Raw genomic sequence first — 6,213 nt, 5'->3', positions numbered from 1 at the left:
CGGGAGGGTACAGTCCATGGTGAAGTAGACACAGGGTGGGAGGGTACAGTCCATGGTGAAGTAGATACAGGGCTGGAGGGTACAGTCCATGGTGAAGTAGATACAGGGCTGGAGGGTACAGTCCATGGTGAGGGAGACACAGGGCGGGAGGGTACAGTCCATGGTGAGGTAGAGACAGGGCGGGAGGGTACAGTCCATGGTGAAGTAGACACAGGGCGGGAGGGTACAGTCCATGGTGAAGTAGACACAGGGCAGGAGGGTACAGTCCATGGTGAAGTAGATACAGGGCTGGAGGGTACAGTCCATGGTGAGGTAGACACAGGGCGGGAGGGTACAGTCCATGGTGAGGTAGACACAGGGCGGGAGGGTACAGTCCATGGTGAAGTAGACACAGGGCGGGAGGGTACAGTCCATGGTGAAGTAGACACAGGGCGGGAGGGTACAGTCCATGGTGAAGTAGATACAGGGCTGGAGGGTACAGTCCATGGTGAAGTAGACACAGGGCGGGAGGGTACAGTCCATGGTGAGGTAGACACAGGGCGGGAGGGTACAGTCCATGGTGAAGTAGACACAGGGCGGGAGGGTACAGTCCATGGTGAAGTAGATACAGGGCTGGAGGGTACAGTCCATGGTGAAGTAGACACAGGGCAGGAGGGTACAGTCCATGGTGAAGTAGATACAGGGCTGGAGGGTACAGTCCATGGTGAGGTAGACACAGGGAGGGAGGGTACAGTCCATGGTGAGGTAGACACATGGCGGGAGGGTACAGTCCATGGTGAGGTAGACACAGGGCGGGAAGGTACAGTCCATGGTGAAGTAGACACAGGGCGGGAGGGTACAGTCCATGGTGAAGTAGATACAGGGCTGGAGGGTACAGTCCATGGTGAAGTAGACACAGGGCGGGAGGGTACAGTCCATGGTGAAGTAGACACAGGGCGGGAGGGTACAGTCCATGGTGAAGTAGATACAGGGCTGGAGGGTACAGTCCATGGTGAGGGAGACACAGGGCGGGAGGGTACAGTCCATGGTGAGGTAGACACAGGGCGGGAGGGTACAGTCCATGGTGAGGTAGACACAGGGCGGGAGGGTACAGCCCATGGTGAAGTAGATACAGGGCGGGAGGGTACAGTCCATGGTGAGGTAGACACAGGGTGGGAGGGTACAGCCCATGGTGAAGTAGACACAGGGCGGGAGGGTACAGTCCATGGTGAGGTAGACACAGGGCGGGAGGGTACAGTCCATTGTGAAGTAGATACAGGGCTGGAGGGTACAGTCCATGGTGAGGGAGACACAGGGCGGGAGGGTACAGTCCATGGTGAAGTAGACACAGGGCGGGAGGGTACAGTCCATGGTGAGGTAGACACAGGGCGGGAGGGTACAGCCCATGGTGAAGTAGATACAGGGCGGGAGGGTACAGTCCATGGTGAGGTAGACACAGGGCGGGAGGGTACAGCCCATGGTGAAGTAGACACCGGGCGGGAGGGTACAGTCCATGGTGAGGTAGACACAGGGCGGGAGGGTACAGTCCATGGTGAGGTAGACACAGGGCGGGAGGGTACAGCCCATGGTGAAGTAGACACAGGGCGGGAGGGTACAGTCCATGGTGAGGTAGACACAGGGCGGGAGGGTACAGCCCATGGTGAAGTAGACACAGGGCGGGAGGGTACAGTCCATGGTGAGGTAGACACAGGGCGGCAGGGTACAGTCCATGGTGAGGTAGACACAGGGCGGGAGGGTACAGCCCATGGTGAAGTAGACACAGGGTGGGAGGGTACAGTCCATGGTGAGGTAGACACAGGGCGGGAGGGTACAGTCCATGGTGAGGTAGACACAGGGCGGGAGGGTACAGTCCATGGTGAGGTAGACACAGGGCGGGAGGGTACAGTCCATGGTGAGGTAGACACAGGGCGGGAGGGTACAGCCCATGGTGAAGTAGACACAGGGCGGGAGGGTACAGTCCATGGTGAGGTAGACACAGGGCGGCAGGGTACAGTCCATGGTGAGGTAGACACAGGGCGGGAGGGTACAGCCCATGGTGAAGTAGACACAGGGTGGGAGGGTACAGTCCATGGTGAGGTAGACACAGGGCGGGAGGGTACAGTCCATGGTGAGGTAGACACAGGGCGGGAGGGTACAGCCCATGGTGAAGTAGACACAGGGCGGGAGGGTACAGTCCATGGTGAGGTAGACACAGGGCGGGAGGGTACAGCCCATGGTGAGGTAGACACAGGGCGGGAGGGTACAGCCCATGGTGAGGTAGACACAGGGCGGGAGGGTACAGTCCATGGTGAGGTAGACACAGGGCGGGAGGGTACAGCCCATGGTGAAGTAGACAATACAATTTACATTCACTGCACTGCTGCCAAACAAAGGATTTCTTCAGATTGTCTAGTTGTTACAAAATGAATGAAATACAAACACACAACAAAAACAAAGTTTATCAGTTCTGATATAGACTGTGTGACCTCATTACTCTCCTCCTGTGACATCATCCAATCACAGACTGATCTTGTACACTATGCAACCTCACTGCCCTCCCTGTGACATCATCCAATCACAGACTAGATTAGATTAATTAGATTAATAGATTGTGTTGTAGTGCTATTTCTACTGCAGATAAATGGGGCGTGTCTTATCATATGAGGGCAGTCACATGATAAGATGTAAAGTTAGTATTAAGACCACTCCTCCTCCTCCTGCAGATGAATGGGGCGTGTCTTATCATTATCAGTGCAGTCACATGATGAAATGTAAAGTTAGTATAGACCACTCCTCCTGCAGATGAATGGGGCGTGTCTTATCATATCAGTGCAGTCACATGATGAGATATAAAGTTAGTATGTAGACCACTCCTCCTCCTACTACAGATGAATGGGGCGTGTCTTATCCATATCAGTACAGTCACATGATGAGATGTAAAGTTAGTATAAAGACCACTCCTCCTCCTACTACAGATGAATGGGGCGTGTCTTATCCAGATCAGTGCAGTCACATGATGAGATGTAAAGTTAGTATAAAGACCACTCCTCCTCCTACTACAGATGAATGGGGCATGTCTTATCATTATCAGTGCAGTCACATGATGAGATATAAAGTTAGTATATAGACCACTCCTCCTCCTACTACAGATGAACGGGGCGTGTCTTATCCATATCAGTGCAGTCACATGATGAGATGTAAAATTAGTATAAAGACCACTCCTCCTCCTACTACAGATGAATGGGGCGTGTCTTATCCATATCAGTGCAGTCACATGATGAGATGTAGTGTTAGTATACAGACCACTCCTTCTTCTACTACAGATGAATGAGGCGTGTCTTATCCATATCAGAACAGTCACATGATATGATGTAGTGTTAGTATATACATCACTCCTCCTCCTACTACAGATGAATGGGGCGTGTCCTATCTATATCAGTGCAGTCACATGATACGATGTAATGTTAGTATATAGACCAATCCTCCTCCTCCTGCAGATGAATGGGGTGTGTCTTATCCATATCAGTGCAGTCACATGATACAATGTAGTGTTAGTATATAGACCAATCCTCCTCCTCCTGCAGATGAATGGGGTGTGTCTTATTCATATCAGTGCAGTCACATGATGAGATGTAAAGTTAGTAAATAGATCACTCCTCCTACTACAGATGAATGGGGCGTGTCTTATCCATATTAGTGCAGTCACATGATGAGATGTAAAGTTAGTATACAGACCACTCCTCCTTCTACTACAGAGGAATGGGGCATGTCCTATCTATATCAGTGCAGTCACATGACGAGATGTAAAGTTAGTATAAAGACCACTCCTCCCCTACTAAAGATGAATGGGGCTTGTCTTATCCATATCAGTGCAATCACATGATACGATGTAGTGTTAGTATATAGGTCACTCCTCCTACTACTACCGATGAATGGGGCGTGTCCTGTCTATATCAGTGCAGTCATATGATACGATGTAGTGTTAGTATATAGATCACTCCTCCTCCTATTACTACCGATGAATGGGGCGTGTCCTATCTATATCAGTGCAGTCACATGATGATATGTAAAGTTAGTATATAGATCACTCCTCCTCCTACTACTACAGATGAACTGGGCGTGTCCTATCCATGTCAGTGCAGCCACATGATACGATGTAGTGTTAGTATACAGACCACTCCTCCTTCTACTACAGATGAATGGGGCGTGTCCTATCTATATCAGTGCAGTCACATGATACGATGTAGTGTTAGTATATAGACCACTCCTCCTTCTACTACAGATGAATGGGGTGTGTTGTATCTATATCAGTGCAGTCACATGATACGACGTAGTGTTAGTATATAGACCACTCCTCCTCCTACTACAGATGAATGGGGCATGTCCTATCCATATCCGTGCAGTCACATGATACGATGTAGTGTTAGTATATAGATCACTCCTCCCCCTACTACAGATGAATGGGGCGTGTCCTATCTATATCAATGCAGTCACATGATGAGATGTAAAGTATATAGACCACTCCTCCTCCTACTACAGAGGAATGGGGCGTGTCCTATCTATATCAGTGCAGTCACATGATACGATGTAGTGTTAGTATATAGATCACTCCTCCTCCTACTACAGATGAATGGGGCGTGTCCTATCTATATCAGTGCAGTCACATGATACGATGTAGTGTTAGTATACAGACCACTCCTTCTACTACAGATGAATGGGGCGTGTCCTATCCATATCAGTGCAGTCACACGATACGATGTAGTGTTAGTATATAGATCACTCCTCCTTCTACTACAGATGAATGGGGCGTGTCCTATCTATATCAGTGCAGTCACATGATACGATGTAGTGTTAGTATATAGATCACTCCTCCTTCTACTACAGATGAATGAGGCATGTCCTATCTATATCAGTGCAGTCACATGATACAATGTAGTGTTAGTATATAGACCACTCCTCCTTCTACTACAGATGAATGGGGCGTGTCTTATCCATATCAGTGCAGTCACATAATACGATGTAGTGTTAGTATACAGACCACTCCTCCTTCTACTACAGATGAATGGGGCGTGTCCTATCCATATCAGTGCAGTCACATGATACAATGTAGTGTTAGTATATAGACCACTCCTCCTCCTACTACAGATGAATAGGGCGTGTCTTATCCATATCAGTGCAGTCACATAATACGATGTAGTGTTAGTATATAGATCACTCCTCCTCCTACTACAGATGAATAGGGCGTGTCCTATCTATATCAGTGCAGTCACACGATACGATGTAGTGTTAGTATATAGATCACTCCTTCTTCTACTACAGATGAATAGGGCGTGTCTTATCCAAATCAGTGCAGTCACACGATACGATGTAGTGTTAGTATATAGACCACTCCTCCCTTTACTACATATGAATGGGGCGTGTCTTATCCAAATCAGTGCAGTCACACGATACGATGTAGTGTTAGTATATAGACCACTCCTCCTTTTACTACAGATGAATGGGGCGTGTCCTATCTATATCAGTGCAGTCACATGATACGATGTAGTGTTAGTATATAGATCACTCCTCCTTCTACTACAGATGAATGGGGCGTGTCCTATCTATATCAGTGCAGTCACATGATACGATGTAGTGTTAGTATATAGATCACTCCTCCTTCTACTACAGATGAATGAGGCATGTCCTATCTATATCAGTGCAGTCACATGATACAATGTAGTGTTAGTATATAGACCACTCCTCCTTCTACTACAGATGAATGGGGCGTGTCTTATCCATATCAGTGCAGTCACATAATACGATGTAGTGTTAGTATACAGACCACTCCTCCTTCTACTACAGATGAATGGGGCGTGTCCTATCCATATCAGTGCAGTCACATGATACGATGTAGTGTTAGTATATAGATCACTCCTCCTCCTACTAAATATGAATAGGGCGTGTCTTATCCATATCAGTGCAGTCACATAATACGATGTAGTGTTAGTATATAGATCACTCCTCCTCCTACTACAGATGAATAGGGCGTGTCCTATCTATATCAGTGCAGTCACACGATACGATGTAGTGTTAGTATATAGATCACTCCTTCTTCTACTACAGATTAATAGGGCGTGTCTTATCCAAATCAGTGCAGTCACACGATACGATGTAGTGTTAGTATATAGACCACTCCTCCCTTTACTACATATGAATGGGGCGTGTCTTATCCAAATCAGTGCAGTCACACGATAC

Source organism: Hyla sarda, unplaced genomic scaffold, assembly GCF_029499605.1.
Source record: "Hyla sarda isolate aHylSar1 unplaced genomic scaffold, aHylSar1.hap1 scaffold_865, whole genome shotgun sequence".
NCBI lineage: Eukaryota > Metazoa > Chordata > Amphibia > Anura > Hylidae > Hyla > Hyla sarda.
Note: the sequence above shows the minus strand (reverse complement) of the source record.